We start from the raw sequence: 14,899 nt of genomic DNA on the forward strand, positions 1-14,899 counted from the left end.
CAAGGGAGCTCTAGGCGTAGAAATTGTACAGCCCCGATTACTTCTCAAGCTACTGTCCTCAGCACAAAGAACTTAGTGAAAACCAACGGTTTGAAGGCGTTGGTAACTGGGTTTTAGTTTAAGGCACCTTTAGGTTCTGGGGGGTTTTCTAAGCCCTGAGCTTTCGCTGGGGTCGGGAAGGGTGCGCTCAGGGAAAACTGACGCGTGATTCCACCCACCAGCCCTCCGGCAGAGGCGAGGTTGAAGGGACAGCAAGACTGAGAGCCAGCCGCTAAGGGGGTCCAAGTGCCGGGCCTGCTTTCCCCGGAGGCCAAAGGCCGGCTCCACGCCAAGGGCGAGAACCAGCACTCGGAGACCCCGCCCCTCTGTTCAATGGACCCGCCCCCAGCCCCGCCCCTTCCCGGGCCGCGCACCCGCGCGCCCCGCCCGCGGGCGGAAGCGAGAGCGAGGCTGAACGCCTGACGTCAAGGCGACACCGCCAAACCTCGCCCAGAGTCAGGCGTGTAAACCAGCCGGAGCGGCGGCGGCAGCGACAGGACCGCCGTGGCGCCCAGAGCAGCGACCCGGAGGGAGCGCGGGGCGACGCTGGCTACGGGAACCCGGTGACAGCGTGAGAGGTTCGCAGAGTACGTGCGTGGCCGCTGAGGGGAGCGGCCGCAGCGGCCGCGCGGGGCGGGACCCGGCGCCGGCTGAGGGGAGCGGGTGGGGTGCGGCGCGGGCCGGGCGGGGCGGTCGGGGGCCCCGCGACAGCCACGGCGTCCCTTCAGCGCGCGGCAGGTGGCGCGAGGGCTCGGCGCTCGGTCAGCCAGCGCGCTGCCTCCCGGGTGAGCGAGAAGGATCCGCAGCCGCCGCCGCCACAGCCGCGGGGGAACGGCGCGCTTTGCGGAAGGGGTCAAATGTCTGAAATATGGCGGAGGAAGTGAGAGCCCGAGGACCCCCCCCCCCGCCCGCTCCCTCCTGCCCGCGGCCGTCGCAGCCTCTCCCGCTGCCCGCCTCCCCCGCCGGCTTCCCCGTAGACTTGCTCCCCGCCCGGGAGCCCCCTTACTGGCCGCCCGGGTTCCCTCCCGGGTGTGGGTGGAAGTTAGAACGGAAACCAGAAAGTTGTCCTTTGCGTAGACCCACCTTCCCCCAGCCCGGAGCCTGGGCGAGGAGCGTTCGGGGGAAACCACTCCCCGGCGCCCTGCGGGCTCGAGCCTGACAGGGAAAAAGTTTGCCTGAAACGGGGCTGGCTTGCTCCATTTGTTGCGGGAAGTGGCAGGAGGAAGGCAGCGGAGGGAGCCCCACCTAGTCTGGCAGCAGCCACCGTGCAGAGAAAAATTGTTAAAGGGGCCTTTCCCTTCGTCAGCAAGAGGAAATCTCTTTCTCTCGCAGAGAGAGAATCCAGGAAGTTTGTCCTCTTCTCTTTTTCGCCATCTCCATTTGTCTGATACTAAAACTGACTTACCAGCGCCATGAATTTTATTTGAAACTACTCCGGTATTTACCGGGCCCTTCGGATTTTTCTTCTGGAAAACAAACAAACAAAAAACGATGCCTTTTGGCGAAAAGATCGTCCTTGCAAGTTTGAGCAGATGGTTTGCTTCTCCTTCGCTTGTCCCTCTCCCACCCTCATTAATAGTTCGGAAAAACATTTTGCTCCTGAAACTCCTGATTGGCACGAATAGGAACACTTATCTATTATAGTAAGGGAAAATTGCATTTTTACAGAATAGAAAGTTGACAGTAAAGCGAATATTGTGACTTTAATATTTTAAAGTTAATTCAGTCTGGTTGGATTTTTGTTTGCTAATAGTATATATATCTATAATATATAGATATATTGAGTGCCTCTAACTTGTAAATTCATCTTGCAGACCCATTTTTTGTAATTAAAATGTTGTATGAACTTGCTCAAGAAATAACTTATGGAAAAGAAACTTTCATTTAGCTTCAAACTCTTATCACTCTTAAAAGCTGACTCTTGCAATAGTATTTATTGAGTCATTATGGAGTCATGGGACTTTTTAAGAGCCGGAAGGGACTATTTAGATCATCCAGTCCCGCCCTGTCATTTTATGGAGGAGGAAACTGAGGCCTAGAATAGATAAGATAACCAGTTAGTAGGTCTGCTTAGAACAGTAGTCTATGCATAATAGACAACTTGAAGGAAGAAAAATGGCATTTTTATAGTAAATTATGTCTTAAAGGGATTATTGGCCCTATCATACCCCAAAAAGTGGGTACTTTAGTCAAATGGTGTGGAATGATCACTTGAAATGTTTTATCTCCAGGTTTTAGGAGAATACTCAGACTAAATAATTTTAAGGACACAGAACCCTGAATGTAGTCTCAAATCCATGCTTTTAATCTCTGCACTATAATTGTATTCATTTGCACTTTCTTGTATGACATTCCCAGTAAATTGTGAAGCAGACTTATCTGAGTAAGCTGCAAAGTAAATTATTGAAACACATATAGCCTGTTTGGTTTTAATGTGCCAAATATCAAAATACAGCTGAAGAACTCACTACTAAACTGGCTTAATTTTAAAATATGGCATGAAAATGGTTGCTCTGTCTTTTCACATTCTCCCACCCAACCCAACCCTGTGAAAGTCATCTCTCTTATACTTTCTTTTTTTTTTTTTTTTTTTTTGGTACTGGAAATTAAACCCAGAGGCACTTGACCTCTGAACCACATCTCCAGCCCTCCGCCCTTTTTTTCTTTTGAGACAGGGTCTCATTAAATTGCTGAGTCTGGCTTCGAACTTGAGATCTTGTCTCAGCCTCCCAAGTTGCTCGGATTACAGGCATGTGCCACTATACCCAGCCTCTCTTTTACTTTCTATGAAAAATATTATGTCCTATCTTGTGTTATTGTAATGTAGTATATATTATACTAAATTTCAAACAGGGTGTTTTGTTTTTTATGCCCCAAATCACTGGCATGGTGCCTTGCACATAGACTCTCAATACTAGTTAAATGAAAATATAAAATGCAATGTCTGGGCCCACAGTAATGTATGGTATTAAAATTTAGGGATTAATGATAATGAACATTCATACAGGATATTTGAACAGAACAGTGTAATCTTTCAAAAAGAAATGACTCCACATTGTTTTTGGAATTTCTTACTTTACAAATTGTCTTTTTATCCTCAATCCTTTACAATAGAGTGTAAATATTTTCTCTTAACTATAAGGGGATAATAAGTCCCCATAGTGAAGAATCACCATGTACATACCAAGGGTCCAGGAAGATGAGTTAAAGAATCATAAAGTTGATCTGCCTTTCTTACTCCCCAGCCATCTTGGCAGCTGCTTTTGGTTGGGGGGCTGTCCGGTCTTAAAGGCAGAAAAATGCTGGCTACAAAGGAAAAGAAAAAAAAAAGTTTCTGAAATGGATCAGCTCTAGGCTCCAACTTGTTATGAAAAGGAAAAAAGTATGTGCCAGGCAAAATGAAATTGATCATCTTCCCCAACAACTTCCCAGCTTTGAGGAAATCTGAAATAGAGTACTGTGTTATGCTTGCCCAGACTGATGTCTATCCCTGCAGTGGCAATAATATTGACTTGGGCACAGCATGCAGAAAATACTAGAGTAGGCACACTGTCATTGATCCAGGTGATTCTGATAACAGAAGCATGCCAGAACAGAGTGGTAAAAAGTAAAACAAACAGAATTTTTCTTTAATAAAACTTTATCAGAGCTTACTTTTAAAACAAAATTGAGGGCTGGTATTGTAGCTTAGTGGTAGAGAGCTTGCCTAGCATGTGTGAGGCACTGGGTTCGATCCTTAGCACTACATAAAAATAAATAAAGGTATTGTGTCCATCTACAACTAAAAATCTTTTTAAAAAATTGATCTATGTATATAATCTTTCAAGTGGATCTTTGTAAATTGAGATTGAAGAACTGCTAATGCAGAGATTGTTAACATAGTAACTATGTTTTAAATGTAAAATCTAAATGAACCAAAAGCTCATGTAGAGGTTTCTTTGCCTTTTGTTTAAGCATTGGATGTTTTTCTTGCTGGGTGGAGGGGCTGTTGGGTTGATATTAATCTGTGAACTTGGATCTGATACAGAATTTTATTTTACCCAGAGTATCATTTCCCCCAAGTCCCCTGAAAAGCATAGTCTACATAGGCAATTTTCTTATTTAATATAAAGGAGATATTCAATAATCTCTCCTGATCTTACTGATTTGCATGCCATTTCCATGAAGATATAAAATAATGTGTCTCTGTTGTAAAGGGGGGAAGGGTATTGATATGTAGTGTCTAAATTTGATAAGAGTAAGGATAGTTTAGTGTTCATGAACCAAATATTTGGTATCACATATTCACTCTGTAGAAAGTTTTGCTCAAAACTGATATTTTAGAACAAGTTAAGAAACAAACATCTTAGCCTTTGCCATAATCTGGATTGGATGGAATTTTTACTTTGGCTCTCTCTAAACAGAAGTACTGCTGGATTCAGTGGCACATGTCTGTAAATCCCAGTGACTTGAAAAGACTGAAGCAGGAGGACTATAAGTTTGAGGCCAGCCTCAGCAACTCTCTCAAAAGAGCTGGGGATGTGGTTCAGTGGCCAAGCATACTTGGGTCAATTCCCAGTACAAAAGGGGGAGAGAACGATATACAACAAGAACTATGCCTTGTCTTGTGCGGAATGAAAACTAATGTTTTCCAGTGTTTATAGGTATTTTGCAATGGTGTTGGAAGATGCTAATTATCATTGAGGACTAAAATCTTTTATTTTACTAGTTATTTGGAAATCTCATGAACATAATGAAATCAGTATATTTAGAATAGAATGAATGTATCCATTTGTAGTAAGAACTTACCTAATATGTTATACTTGAAACCCAGTTGAGCATTGGATTCTAAGACCATTTCCTTTAGTCATAGTTTCTATTTTATTTATTTAATTTTTGGTAGTGGAACTTTACCACTGAGCTCTATCCTCAACCCCTCTTCCGCTTTTTTTTATTATTATTATTTGAGATAGGGTCTAAGTTGCTGAGCACCTTGCTGAGTTGCTGAGGCTGGCCTTGAACTTGTGATTCTCTGATCCTCCTGTTTTAGTCTCCTGCACTGCTGGATTATAGGTGTGGGTCACACAACAGCAGTTTTATTTTAAACAAAAAAGCTGTCAGGAAGTTTTGTGCTGCCTTTTAAAAAATCACTTTTTAAAAATTTACCACCAATAAAAATATATCATTTATTTTCTATAATAACACTGCTGTTTATTCCTAATGTTGGTCAAATTAAGGTTACACAGCAACTGATATTTTGGTATTAATTTAGAAACTTTTATTTCCCTTCCTGTCAGTAGAGAATCAAAATTTTTAAAACTCTCAGCAGCTTTAACTTACAAAATTAAGAAGTGGAAATTTAGGGTAGAGGTACCATGGTATTGTGTGTGTGTGTGTGTGTGTGTGTGTGTTTGGTACTTGGGATTGAACCCAGAGTGCTTATCCCCTGGGCCATATCTTCCTACCTTTTTTATATTTTATTTTGAGACAGGGTCTCATCCAATTGCTGCGGCTGGCTTGCAATCCTCCTGCCTCCTCCCAAGTTGCTGGGATTATAGGCGTAAGCAACTATGCCTGGCACCAGTTTTTTTTATTTTTTAGTTGTAGTTGAACAACATACCTTTATTTTATTTCTTTTTTGTGGTACTGAGGATCAAACCCAGGGCCTTTCACATGCTAGGCGAAGACTCTACTGCCCAGCCACAACCCCAACCCCTGCCCAGCACCAGTTTTTAAAATAACATTTAAATTACTTTTCTAAAGTAAAAATATTTGCAACATGAATTGCAGAATATCTGGCTTTTATTATAGAGAAGAGCAAAATTCTGGGATATAACTCCTTAAAATTGATTGTATATGAAGTGCTTGAATACTAGAAATATGTTTACTTTAAAATTAAGAATATTAGTATCTCTAACCATTAGGGACTAATTAATGTTCTGAGTTATAAACCAGTTCCTAAGTTTACTCTTAATAGTTATGCTTACTCTTAATAGTTATACTATTTTAGAGTATCATTAGATAACTTGGTAGGTGATATTTTCCAGTGGTGGGGTTTTGAATGTTTTCAACTATTGTATGGATAATTGAATAGAGGCTCTAAAGGAAGAGAACATCCATTAAAAGCATCAGAGCTTCGTCGTTTTTAATAAGTAACTTTATTTTGAAAATATACAGGGAACTGATTATCCCATTGGTGAATTATTTCCACAATATGTTGTTTCCTCCTCTTTGTCTTGAAGGAAGAAAAAAATTAGGGAAACAATGTTTTGTCCTCAGTTTGTGGGGTTTTGTGGTGCCGAAAATCAAACTCAGAACCCCACAGATGCTAGTCAAGTTTTGTATCACTGAGCTATATCCTCTACCCTGTTTGGTCCACTAAGTAGCAGTTTGGGGGGAAACCTTCTAGATAGGAAATGAAAAATGTTAGGCAAAATAAAATTGATTCATCTTCTAAAATTTATCCTTCTCACAAAGTATTTTCATTTAATAGTTTTTAGGTGTCAGATGATAATGCATTCATCTAACTCTTCATTACTTTTTGTTAAAAGTTAACAGCACACATGGAATCCTATTAGTACATTATGCTAATATTTATAGCCACAGCTTTTAAGATTTGTAAGTTATAGATAAACCTCTCAGTTAACAGTAGCAAAACTCAGGAATCCCGCTGGAGGCTTGAATTCTGTACTGTCCTGAAAAAAATGAGGGATAAATGAGGTATATAATATGTATGTATGTTCTTTTACTGCTCTTGAAATTATTGAACTTGAGATATTTCACAGAATTTGTATTGATAAATTGACCAAGTTTTCAAATTAGTGTCATCCCACCCCACCACTATGATGATCTTTTTAGGCGAAACATCTTTTCCTTAAAGCTTTTCTACCTCTTTACTCCCTCAGTAGGAATGATAACATATCTTGGAGTTGTTGAGGATTAAATAGAGGATTTGTAAATGATTCATAAATCTTAAAATAATATACTAATATATTATTAGTTCTTATTCTTTAAAGTTTTTCTTCTCCTATAGCAATGCTTAAGATTCTCATTAAAGTATGAATTGTAACTAAGAATAACTGCGATTTTTGAACAGCTTTAAAAATGAAATGTCTGGCCTAGCAGTTTTCAAAGTAGATCCAAGGAATCCTACAGATCCTGTAGACATTTTCAGGGAGTCCCCAAGTGCAAAACTATTTTTATAGTAATACTAAGATGTTCTTCACCCTTTTCACCATATTGACATTTATGCCTATGTACAGAAACAATGGTGAGTAAAATTTCTGGCACTTCAGAATGAATCAGATTATAGTACCTTACTGTATATACTATAGTAATTATTGTCTTCTTCACTGTCTTGCTTTCACAGTTTAAGGGGGAGGGGGATCACTTTTCATCTAAACATGCTTGAAGAAGTTAAAAAAATTTTTTTAATTTAATCTCTGCCACCATACACATCTTTTTAATACACTGTGACAAAACAGGAAGTATGCATAAAACATTTTAGCTGCATTCAGAAATATAGTAGTTGTCTCTAGAAGACAAGTCCAGGGCGAAGTCTTGCAAGTCACACCAGCTGCTTTTTTATGAAACACCATTTTTATATTAGAAAGAATACCTGACAAACTGGCTACCCAGAATTGGATATAGGCTGACATTTTCTTGAAAACAGTGAGCCTACTACTCTAAGGAGAATAGTGACAATATTTATGACTAATGATAAACTTAGCTTTTAAGCAAAAATTAGGATTTTTGACAGTTTATATTAGCCACTGGACTTTTGATAGCTTCCCAATACTTAACAATATTTTTCTGATGATATTAACGACATTTTAAAATAATATATAATGAAATGAATCATCATTTGGAGATCTGCAAAATTATGAGCTGGTATTTTCCAAAAGACCAATGCATGGTATTACAGAATCATGCACAGGTAAGAAATTTTTCCAAAGTGCTAGCTGGACCAATGGATTTTAATGGTACAAAGAACGTGATGTCTGGGCACCATGACACAATGCCTTAATTCCCAGGAACTCCAGAGGCTGAGGCAAGGAGGATGCTAAGGCAGGCCAGCCTTAGCAACTTAGTGAGACCTTGTCTCAAAATAAAAAGGGCTGGGACTGTAGCTCAAAAAGCACGCTGGGTTCATTTCCTAGTACCACAATGAAATTGATTAGGGAAGTTTCCAGTTTCATATTGCAAACAAATGCGAAGTTTTGGTGTCGCATCAAAGAAGGATATCCACATTTATCTGAAAATGTTATATTCCTATGTATCTTACATTTTTTCATTTTTTATTTCATATGCCTTGCTCTCTATTGAATGTTGTCTTTGACTTATTGTGGGTTTTTATTGTTAGTGGAGGGGGTATGGGTAAGGAATGGGAATCAAAGATAAATGTGAAACAGTATTTTCAAGTGCTTTATCTTGGAATCCCTTATTAATATGTAGTTTTAAATTTAATTTCTTTTTTTAATATATTTATTTTAGTTGTAAATGGACCTTTATTTTATTTATATGCGGTGCTGAGGCTCGAACCCAGGGCCTCACACATGCTAGGCAGGTGCTCTACCACTGAGCCACAACCCCAGCCCCTTAAATTTAATCTAAGCAGCCTTTTCTGAGCAATCCATTCAACCTTTGGTCACAGTGATTTATTCTGTGTTGACAGGCTTGATTTAAAAACAGTCTTAACAATCCCTGTTAAACAACTATTTTTTATAAACCTCATCTCATGGGACATTATAAAGGACTTTTCAGGCTTACCTGTGTTTGGGTCAAGTATTCAATATCAGATTATGAAAGTAGTAAGAATGAAGCACAGCTTACACTGTGCTCAGTTTCTTGGAAATTTAGTGCCAGTTATTTTCGCTGGAGATCAAGTGGATGTGTTTCATGAAGAAAGAGTATTGAGTTTAAAACCATAATTTGAAAGAACAGGGTTGACATGAGGAAGAGAAAGGGAGTGGAGTGGCTTAAAGAAAGTATAGGTATGAAATGCTCATTTCAGGGTAGCTTCAATCATTGCAGAACTTCCTACGTGAACTGAAAGAGAGAGGGAAGTTAAAGGGAAGCTTTAGTGTTCCCTATAAAATAATTAACTGCTCAGCTGTTCTAGCAGTTCTGAATTGGGAAACATACTGAGGTCATATCCAGGACATCCAAATTAGTCACAAGATTGTCACTGGCTATTGTTTTAGTTACTAGATGAAAAATAGAAATTTATTCTGTTTTAGCTTTTTTATATTTGTGCTTTTTTTTTTCCATCTGTAAGCCAGTCACCTGTATTTCATCATTAAACAAAGAGAAGTTAGACTGTGCAATCTTTTTAAGGACAGAAAAGCATCTGGCATGGTAGCACACATCTGTAGTTCTAGCAACTCAGGAGGCTGAGGCATTAGGATCTCAAGTTTGAGGCCAAACTCAGCAACTTGGCAAGGCTCTGTCTCAAATGTAAAAATTTAAAGGACTTAAGATGTAGCCCAGTGGGAAAGTATCCCTGGATTCAATCCCTAGTACCAAAAAGGGGGGGGGGGGCTGGGGGTGACACAAGGCATTTATAACTTCTGTTTAGATAAAAATGATGATGGTGATTATAAGCAATGAATAGGTGGGAGGGCAAGAAATGGGACAGAAAGGTGAGGATTGTGATTAAGAGATTCTTGTTTGAATGAACAGAACTACTATTACTGTCATTCACTTGACAAATCTAGTTCAACTGGAAGGCTAACCCCCACTTTGAAAAACATTTGTGATGCTTTAGTGATTGATAGATCTTATCCACTGAAGGATCCTAAGTAGAGGATAAATTGACATTATCTACCAGTTAGATTATCTACCAGTTAGAAATTGTGGTCTTAAAGTGTTGTCACTAAGCATTTTGAGTTGCAGGTGCTTTTTCTGTTTTTGCTCCCTAGCAGCAAAAACTTTTTGTACTTTTTTTTTTTTTTTTTTTTTGAGGGGGCATATCAGGGATTGAACTCAGGGACACTTGACCACTGAGCCACATTCCCAGACCTATTTTGTATTTTATTTAGAGACAGGATCTCAAATGAGTTGCTTAGCACCTCGCTTTTGCCGAGGCTGGCTTTGAACTCGAAAGCCTCCTGCCTCAGCATCCTGAACCATTGAGATTACAGGTGTGTGCCACTGCACCTGGCCCTTACGCACTTTTTCTTGAAAATAAATATTTAGGTGCCCAAATTAGACTCTTTATTTCATTACCCTTCTACATTTTAACTGACTTAGGCATGGGAATAAATTTTAGTGTCCACACGTGTATATGCACTCTCTATGTCACACGCTCCATGAAACCTCTAACAAGTTAACACCTCTTTAGGAACTTATCTTTATGTAGAGAAAGTTTGACTGAATGATTATTAATGCTTTTTGAGCTGCCAGGTCTTATGTCTTGGTGATAGCATCTTTGTTTATGCTAGTCATCTCTTCTGTGGCTTTCTAATGTTTCCATTTTTGTCCTGCCCCATGTCTGCCTCTACCCAGAAGACCAGCTGATCTCTTAAAAATGTAAATTGGATCCAGTGTTACCCTCTAGTCCCAGTTTTACCCCCAGTGGCTTAAAATAAAAACCAGTCCCTTATCAGGGCCTACAAAGTCCCGCATAATCCAGTTCTGGCTTACTTCACAACTTTATCTCCTTTCCATTGTTCCACCAAGCTCTAGTTACACTGTACTTGTGGTCTGGGAGTATCTGGAATTAAACCCAGGGTCTTGAGCATACTAAGCAAGTGGTCTGCCACTGAGCTACATACGTAGCTCCCACACTACTTTCTGATCTTGGTCCAACAAGCCCTTTCAGTTTTAGTGCTTGCTGCTTTCTGTGGAGAACTTTCCCCAGCTCTCTGCAGTTACGCTTCGGTTTCAGCTATAGATCTCAGCCCAGATATCATTATTTTTAGTTTTTCTAGACCATCTTATATAAAAGAGCAATCCTCTACATTGCCTTCATAATCCTTATGAGTAATTATTTTTATGCAGTTCTTTACCTTGCTTTCCCTCTTAAATTGTATCAGGAAAATGGAAATATGTTGACTTTCCTACCTTATTTCAGATAGCCCAGGAATTGGCAGGTGCTCAAAAAACTTTAATTGAAAGAAATGTATAAGGTATACAACAGTTTGTCCTTATCAATTCCCTTCATAGGCTACTTAAACTAATTTCTTAAGGTATTATACCTACCTGAGTATAATTTGTCATTTTTTATTTAGGACATCTGTCTCTTGAGGACTGATTCCTTCATCTGGCTGCATGTTATTGAGAGCAAAATGTTCTCAGTTACTGTATGTTAGGGTTAAATTGAGTAATTATGCACGAAAGGTTTTTAGCAAAGATGGAAAGTTAATCAATATGAGAAGTAAATAGTTCACAGTGCCCAAATGAATGATATAGATGAGTGTTCATAGAGACAAAGGAAGAAGTCACAGCTCTAGTAGTCAGAAGAGGAAGTAAAAATGAGGTGGGGTCATTGCATGATATTAAAGGAGTATGTAAATCTTAACAGTGAACCATGGTGGGCAGCAATACAGAAATTGAAGTAAATTCAAGAAAGTACTTTGCTTTAGCAGATAATTTGTGAAATGGATTCTAGGTCCTTAGTCCTTTATCTAGAACTTTTCTTTCCATTTATTTACGAACTCAGGATTTTGGAGTAAGATTTGTTTGGGATTTTAGTAAAAGTAATGAGACATTATTAATGTGAAATATAAATAGTCAGATTAAGTGGTTTAAAAAATGTAAGGCACAGCAGTGCTCAGGTGAAATTTTATTGTTTAAATTTTTATTAGATCATGTTTTTCCACCAAATTAGATATAAAACTTTTGGTTTTCAGAGATTTGGAACTTCAGGATGTCTATGGGAAACAATCCTGAAATCATTTGAAAAGGCATTATTCATTAATATGTATTTTGGGGGAAATGTTAAGGCCTGAAAATATTACTTTTAAGCAATTAAATTAGAAACATTCTGCCAAGTAATTCTTTTTGAACCTGGCACATAAATTCTTATAACATGTAGTTCATCTCCCAGTTGATAAGGTTTCTAAGAATTATGTAATGCCTATAATTATAAAATAGGATACATTAGAAGACTAGGAATATATAGCTCAGTTGGCTTGCCTTGCATGCAAAAGGCCGTGGGTTCAATCTCTAGCACCACAAAAAACAAAAACAGTCTCTCTTTAGGATAAAAATTGTTGATGGAATCACTTGTTGTAATAGTGACAAGGAAGAAGTAAATAGCTGAAGAGGCTCTTTGGGAACTTAAAATTGATTACAGGAAGTGTCTATATGCTTTATTTTCCCCCATATATTCTGCTTATTCTAGCAGCATAATTAACACCCAAACTTTGGTTTTCGTTTGCTTTTATCCATTCATTTGGTATATATACTAATGTTCAAAAATGGAAGCATGTATGTGTATGAATTTTTTTCCCTGATATTAATTTTCTCTCTCAATAAAATTGTCCGGACAGACATGTAGGAAAGCTACCCTTTTTTCAGGGGAAAGGAGGTACCAGGGATTCAACTCAGGGACAGTAAGCATAAACTGCTGCTTAGGTTGAGATATTAAAATTGTTAGAGAAATTATGGGAAGTGCTTGTGCTGCCACTGTTTGTTGTTGCTTGAGTAATTTTTCTCCTCCAAACTTTTGGCAGGTTTACTAGGAAATTTTCATTTAGGAATACCCTGGCCTTGAAGTTTTGTTCAGAATGTGCAATTTAATCATGCAGATTATGAATCTACAATTTAAAATGAGGACATTCTATGTCTTCTTAATTTGTTTGGAGATAGTCATATTAAGCATGTTATTTAATCCTAGTGATGAGGTTAGTAGTAAATGAAAATATTATAGCCATTTGTTTCTCTTATGAAAGACATTGTCTTTATTTATGAACTCAATCTTATGTTGAAAGAGTCTATAAAATTATGCTTCTAAAAAGTTCACTCATCCTTGTGGGAGGTGGGTGTATTATAAAAGCAAGAAATATTTGTGGTGTTTTTTGGTTTTCTTCCATTCATAAAAATGGATGTGCTTGCTTCTGGAATCCTTACCTTTAAATTCTGATTTATCTACTAGTTCTAAGGTGCTTTGCTTCTGATTTCTTATGCCTCTGTCCTAACATATTTCAACTGTATTCAGTATTTCCTTGAAATATATGAAAGCATATACTTTCACTAACTAGTGGGAATATCTGTGGTCGATGTAGTTAACCTAATTCTGCAACCGGCTCAGGAAACAGTATTAAGCACCTTTAATGATAGCATTCCTCCCAGTAAAGGTCATTCTTTTTGAAATGTTATATATCTTTTTTTCTTTTTCTTTGTTAAGAAAATTCTGAGTGGCTTATTTAAATTATTGAAGAATGATGAGATCTTAGTAACAACAGGAGACCCTTCTGTACTAAATTGGGAAACTGTGTGTAAGCAAAAAGATGAATAAGATAGTCTGTTTAGATAAACCCTGATCTTTGCACAAGATTTCAAGTATTTTTAAGAGTTACAGTCCTGTTCTTTCACTTAAACCACATCAGACATTGATAATTAAGAACAGTACATATTCCCTTTGAGTCTCTTTCAGTCTTGAGTTGGTCTTAAAATCACTCTCAATAGTGCACTCACTACAGGAAGCCATTAATATTTTGTATTGGTGTTTGAGCTAAAAACCCATTTGCTACCACTAAATTAGTGGGCAAGATTTATTGTCTCTCCATGCTCTAGCCTGTAGGGCACATGTTAACAAACTTTTTTTTGTGAAGAGCCAGGTAATATTTTAAGCTTGTTTTTTTTTAAGACAGGGTCTCAATAGGTTGCTTACAGTCTTGCTAAATTGCTGAGGGTGGCTTCAAACCTTCCATCCTTCTGCCTCAGCGTCCCAAGCCACATATTTTAAGCTTTGTTGACCATACAATCTTCTAGAGCCAGTCAGCTCTGCCCTTACAGTCTAAAGGCAGTCATAGACAATATACAACATATGATCATAGCTATGTTCCAACAAAACTTTATTTACAAAAACAAGCAGCAAGGACTGGAATAGGGGTAGTTTGGTGTTGAGTACTTGCCTAGCATGCCTTGAGGCCCTGGGCTTGATACCCTGCACTGCCAAAGGAAAGAAAAAAAAGGCAGCAAGTGGGATCTGGCCTGAGGGATATAGTTTGCCGGCTTCTGCTCTAGGGTAGGAAATTGATTTTGATTCATTCAACAAATAACTTCTATATTCTAGACACTGTTAAGTATTGGATTATGTAGAAATGAACATTACACAAAGATGCTGGGTCATGAGGTATTTAAGCCTTAACTGAAGTTTGGTATTTTGTATTTTAAGGAAAAAAATAAGACCTACCCCATACATCTACTGATACATGTGAGATCTTAGGCAAATACAAGTACCATGTTCTGTGATAATGATATAACTAAAAGTAACTTCAGTATGCTTTAGATCAGATGCTGTGGTATCAGAGTTAACATCCTGTTATTAAAAATAGGGGTCTATACTAGCTGCACGTAGAATAATGTTGAAATTATCAGTTTCTTTTTTCTATGTCACATTGTTTTTAACTTACTAATTTTGGTTTTCAACATCTTATTGTATGTAGTATGTATAGATTTTGTTGCAAAACAACTCATGCATTTTAAAAGTAGGCTGAATATTAATCATTTTAATGAAATACTTAATCTAACATTCGTTCTGTTGTAAGAACCCTTTTTGTTGGTTTAAAGGTACCTTTAGTTTTCTCAATGTTGGTATTTTCCTCATCAAATTACCCAGTGTTATTGCTTAGTAAATGAGTGAAAGCCCCAACAGATCTCCTTTATCTTCACTATAGTCTCTAGTGCTGTTTTTCTTATTCCTTTATGTACT

At 38.4% G+C, this 14,899-nt stretch overlaps 1 protein-coding gene and 1 pseudogene across 4 annotated transcripts in view; both read left to right on the forward strand.

The window, feature by feature from the left end:
- The first annotated feature begins 463 nt into the window (after nt 1–463).
- Rap1b (RAP1B, member of RAS oncogene family) overlaps nt 464–14,899 on the forward strand; it is a 44,159-nt gene continuing 29,723 nt past the window's right edge. Inside the window, exon 1 of one of the 4 annotated variants that reach the window (XM_046430679.2) lies at nt 464–617. The gene's annotated coding sequence lies outside the window, so the exon portion shown is untranslated. Of the gene's footprint in view, nt 627–14,899 lie in introns of all 4 variants that reach the window. The other 3 variants (XM_046430676.1, XM_046430677.2, XM_058574590.1) reach the window with 3 other exon arrangements.
- Nucleotides 2,385–6,711, forward strand: LOC124083906 (large ribosomal subunit protein eL30-like; annotated as a pseudogene).

This window comes from Marmota monax, unplaced genomic scaffold (assembly GCF_021218885.2).
Source record: "Marmota monax isolate L192 unplaced genomic scaffold, Marmota_monax_Labrador192_F-V1.1 WCK01_AAM20220418_F8-fsc00056, whole genome shotgun sequence".
Lineage (NCBI taxonomy): Eukaryota > Metazoa > Chordata > Mammalia > Rodentia > Sciuridae > Marmota > Marmota monax.